The sequence below is a fragment of the Chrysochloris asiatica genome, unplaced genomic scaffold, assembly GCF_000296735.1.
Source record: "Chrysochloris asiatica unplaced genomic scaffold, ChrAsi1.0 scaffold00193, whole genome shotgun sequence".
In the NCBI taxonomy this organism is placed as follows: Eukaryota; Metazoa; Chordata; class Mammalia; order Afrosoricida; family Chrysochloridae; genus Chrysochloris; species Chrysochloris asiatica.
The window spans coordinates 1,704,267-1,709,964 of record NW_006408711.1 but is presented as its reverse complement, the minus strand read 5'-3'; the positions used below and the strand labels follow the sequence as shown (position 1 = coordinate 1,709,964).

The following is a 5,698-nucleotide window of genomic DNA, read 5'->3' as shown; positions in this document are numbered from 1 at the left end:
TTCAAGATCATATTTTGGCTCTCGTAGATTTGTTTTCATTTTCTTCAGCTTTAATTTGAATTTGCATATCAGTAATTGATGGTCTGTTCCACAGTCTGTGTTAATTTGAAAGCTATACTGAAACCTTTCCACCATGGGTGACCCTGCTGGTATTTTAAATATACATGGCAAAGCTTTCATCATCACAAAAACATGCACAAGTCACCATAGTACAAAAATTGGTAGACAAATGATATTTATTACATATTGGTATAGCTGTTGTTAGGTGTATCTATTCAGTTTCAACTGATAGCGACCCTGTATCAGGTTTCTGAGGAGCAGCTAGTGAGTTTGCATATAAGTATATATACATATACTTGCATTAGGAGTTCTGTTGTGACACTGTAGGACAAACACTGGACCACAAGGTTAGTTTGAACTGAAAGGTGGGCAGTTCAAACTCACAAATGGCTCCTCAGAAACCCTATACAGGATCACTATGTGTTGGAGCCAACTGGATGGCACTTGACAACAACAGCAACAATATATACATATGATTTGTAAATTTGACATAGTCACTTGCGGATTAAAAACAATCAAATGGATGATCCATCTATTACCTATATTCAATCAGCTAATATTTGATTTATCTCTATTAAATTATTTTTTATAACCAAATGTTGTCGTTTTTAGGTCTCATCCAGTTGTTTCCAACTCACAGTGACCTTATGCACAACAGAATGAAACACTGGAAGATTGTGTGCCAATCTCACAATTGTTGTTATGTTGGAGCCAATTTTTGCAACCACTGTGTCAGTCCATCTTATTGAGGGTCTCTCTAAATGGTGACATTTCCTTTTTTGATGAAACTCTTAATTATATCTCTGATAAAGCTACCCTGTTAAGCTTAATATTAATATGTAATCACCACTACACATATTGAGTTATTTTCCTTTCTATTATTCTGAGTGTGTTGTTACACACATTTTATTATATCTGTTGTCCTTTCCTGGATTACTTTAGTTCCCCTATTCAGATATCACTATTTCAGTTGATGTGTGCAAAAAACTTCTTCTCATCTAGAATTTAAATACTCTAATTTCCAATATCAAAGGTCTAGCCACTTGTTTTGACAGAAACTCTATATTAACTGTCATTCACACTAAGACTTTTATCCTTTAACTAGACCAACTCCTGAGGATGTGAAAATACAGAAAAACAGAGTTTTGTTTTTGGTAGCTCATCAATGCCTGAGCCTTAGTGGAAGACTACAATTTTGGTGTGGTGCTGTGGGCTAATGCCTCAGACTGAAAAGTCATTTGAACTACAAGATTGGTGGTTCAAGCTCACCAGCTTCTCCTTGGAAACCCTATACAGGGTCACTATGGGTTGGAATCGACTTGACAGCACTTAACAACAATAACAGCATGTTTAACAGGCTTCAAATGTAAATATTTCTGTTTCATTTTTATGTACTATTTTCTTGCAAATGTATAAACTAAGAACATTAAAACTAGCAGAGATGACTTAGAAATCAATATAAATATGTGTGTGCATGATATAGAGTAAATTCATCTGGCTAAAAAATAAATAAGTAGTCTTTGGATCCATATTACTTTTTGATTATAACATGGATTCATGAGTTAGCCATAAAATGTGTTATTCAATAGTTTCATGAGTAAAGTAGAATATAGACACTTATTCTAAGTGTCACCATCAGAAATTTTGCAACAACTCATTGTACAATACATGTGGACCTTGGGACTAAATTAATTCAATATACTACTCTATACTTTCCAAAAGGAGCTCTGGTAGCGTAGCTGTTACGAATCCGGCTGCTAACCTCAAGATCGGCGGCAGTTCCAAGCTGCTCCGCGGGAGAAAGATGAGGCTTTCTGCTCCTGTGAAGATTTATAGTCTCGGAAACCCTGTGCAGGGTCACTATGATTGGGAACTGACTCCACCGTACTTAACAACAACATTGTACTTTCCAATGCACATGATTTATAAAACATGGCAGATAATTTCCATAAATACTTATTGATCTTATTTAGATAATGCAAAATAGAATTCTGTAGTTAATTTGGACTAATTAGAGTCGATAGCTTAATAAATTTGTCAGAGTGAGATAAGTAACATGCCTACTAGTAATTTATTGTGTGACCTTGGATTAAGCAAGTCACTTGCCCATATAAAAATTGTGTTTTTCGAGGGAGTGCGGTGGCTGGATTCCTCCTCCCGAGAAGCTTCATTTGAGCCTCCTTAATGGAGCCCATCCGGAGCTTCTACGGGAAACTGAGATCGCTGGCAGTCACGCTGGATAGTGAGATGGCCCGGTGGCAATAGGCGCTGAACTGAGATGAGAGCGATTTAGAAGATTATGCAATGAAGATTTTATGTGACCTGCAGTCAGAAGTCCGGACTCTAAAGGATGATGTTAATATTCTTCTTTATAAAGCAAGCTTGTGAAGTCAAGAAAGCACTGATTTCATGAAGACAACCAAAGTGCTGATGAAAAAAAATCTAGTGGATATTATGACAATAAGAGAGTTTTTCCAGAAATATGGATACAGTCCAAGGGCCGAGGAAAATTCAGTGCCTTAGGTTGAAATCATTAAACCAGAATCGGCTACCTGTGAGACACAAGACCCTGATGTGAAGCGTGTCGTGTCGGACCTTCCTGTTGTAAGCAATTCTGTCTCTGAGATCCCTCCACGCAGTCCGCAGCTTCAGATTTTGGATTTGAGCGGTACATGATAGTCCAAGTAGTGCCCAATCCCCTAGAAGTAAATAGTCGTAAGGAAAAGCCAATCTTTACATCCCCACCCACCAAACCATCACTAACGAAAACACTAAAGACTCCTAAGTGTGCTCTAAAGATAGACGATTTTGAGTGCATGACTCCTAAATTAGAGCACTTCGGTATCTCTGAGTACACATATTTAAATGAACACTACACTGTGGGGTTTAAAAAATGTAAAAGTGGAGAAAGCCTAGAATCAGAACCAACAGCCAGTGATGGCTTCTTTGCCTCACCTTGCCTCATGATCCAGCAGTTTAAAAAAAAAAAAATCATGCTGAGTGTACAAATTCACCATTGGCACCAACATTCTGCACCCCTGGCTTGAAGATTCCTTCTACAAAAGACAGTACAGCTTTGGTACCCACAGATTATCCATTACCACAAAGAGTTCAACATATTATTTAGACAGGAAAGATGGTCCTTCAGTAGTTTTCAGTTCCCAAGAATGCGTTGAGAACCTTGTGGATCCATCCATCTTCTCCTAAAATTTCTTCCTAAGAAAATCTGCTCAGAACACCTACACCTCCAGAAGTGACGAACATTCCAGAAGATAGTCTCCAGATTTTGTCAAAATACAACTTAAATCTGGCCAGTAGCCATTCAAGCAATGCCGACCAGAAAAGTCTGTCTCACTAAACATGAAAGGACAGAACATTCAAGATGTTTCCATCAAGGAAAATGGAGGAAAAAATCCTAGTGCATTCACCCATTATAAAAACTGAGTATGATGAAATGAAAGCAGAGATGGACTAATTTTTGTTATTCACCTTCTCCCTTATTAAAATCAACCCATTTTAAGAAGACTATGGACATTTTGTGTCATGACATGCTTTATCTCACATTTTGATTTGGTTTAACCCCTGTATTGTTAAAATGTCCTCTGGTCATTCAACCTTTGAAGATGATTACTATACTGTGATTTCAAATTTACCTTGCTTTTAATCTAACAATGGTTTAAATAAATCAGGAAGCAGATCAAATAATTTAAAATCTTTGAATGTTGTTTGCCATGAAAATAAAGTAAACCATGATCTTATGCAGATACAGCTTCTCCTGGATTCTAGCTGTACCCCTCTCCTCTCCTGGCTGTGCCAACATCTTATACACCTTTTATTTCAGCAGTTCTCTTACTGATCATTGTTTGCAAGTGACAGAAACACAGCTTAAACTAATGTAGGAAAATTTAGGCCTATACAGACCTAGGCAAACCTAAACCATGTGTGGTAGTCTCACCCTATTGGAACCAAGGTCTCATATGCTAAGATATAATAACTGTTTTTCTTGTTTCCTCTCAGCTTTTCAGCTTTTATCTGTGCATTAATTTTGTCTCAGATCAACTCCTTCCATCACACGACTGCTGCCATTGTCCAAGTTTAACCCTCCAGCTTAACCACCCAAAGGACATGGCAACTCACTCTCACTGGTCCCAGATTCTGAAATCATAGGGAAGAACTCTCTCTGACCCCTCTTGAATTAGGTTACCATCACCTACGCAAAGGAGGTGGGAGACTGTATACCTTTAAAGGCCCCTGAGAGCTTCAAAGTTCCCTTCACATCAAGCCGAAGTTACCTTCTGACTTATGTTTACAGCCAGTGCCCAACTTAGGACACTGCTGAATTATGGTGGACTGTACCTACAACCATCCCTCCATTTTGTGTGTGGATAGCTCATCATTAGTTATCTGTACTAATGTTATCATTCGTACACAAACTCCCAAAGACAAACATCTGATTTATTAAGATACTGATAATATAAGGCAATAATAAAACTTTTAATAACAAAAACAAAAAGCTACTCAATTTATGTCAGAACCAACTTATGATGGAATCATAGGAACAGAGCCCTGTTGTAAGTTGTGGACTGCCAGAGAATGGAAAGACGTTAATTCAGTTCATGGAAATGCTTATTGGAGAACTTTTCAAATTACAGACAGTGGAAAAATAAAGACCTGCCTTAATGTGGATGTAGAGACCGGGTAAAATCTGAGAAGATATGATTGACACGGTGCTTCAGAGCTGCTCCAAGTTTTAAGGACTTATAATGTAAAGATGACCCTCTTTTATGATTGTGTCTTGAAAGCCAAGTGGGAAAATTTGTCATAGTATACTCTTAACTGCTATCAGAAAATTATCATCCTTGAAAATTAAGCACTTGCTTTATTCTTGGTCCTTAGGAATTATTGTGTAGTTATAATTATAAATAAATTTTTGTCAAATACAAGATAAGAAAAATTATTATCAGAACAGTTAAACTTTATTTAAATTGTTCTCCTATATTTTGATTTAAAGTGTGATCCTTAATATTTTCATTATGGTAATCAACTGTGTGTTTCAATATTAATAGTGGTACACACTTTGATGTGCTATGTTTTTACTTATTGGTGGTAGTGGTATGCTGTGGAGTCAGTTCTGACTCACAGTGACCCCGTGTAGAGTTTCCAAGGCTGTAAATCTTTACGGGAGCAGAAAGCCTCATCTTTTCCCCGTAGAACAGCTGGTAGTTTCAAATTGCTGACCTTGAGGTTAGCAGCTCAAAACGTAACAAATACTAGAAGTATTTATTTTAAGTTTAAAGTATTTAAAGTAAATACTAGAAGTATTTAAAGTTAAACAAACCTACAAGATTGAAAATAAGGAAAATAAGAGATACCAATTTATAATTAAATCAACTATAAAACATAAAGAGGGAATAATATAGATACAGAACTTCAACTAGAAGTTTCTATTTGGCAAGAGCATCAAGTAGAAATCAAGATAAAACAGACTTTTAAGCAGAGAACAAATTAATAAATTACAGGGTAACCTAAAAGAAAAGAATTAGTAAACACAACAAAAATTAAAATGACATGCCTATAAAAATGAACTCAGTGCAGAAAAATTACATGGAACAAAGAAACCAGCATCATCACAAAAAAA

At 36.5% G+C, this 5,698-nt stretch overlaps 1 pseudogene; it reads left to right on the top strand.

Annotated features, from left to right (window-relative positions):
• The first annotated feature begins 2,244 nt into the window (after positions 1 to 2,244).
• Positions 2,245 to 3,504, top strand: LOC102825430 (annotated as a pseudogene).
• Positions 3,505 to 5,698: the final 2,194 nt, after the last annotated feature.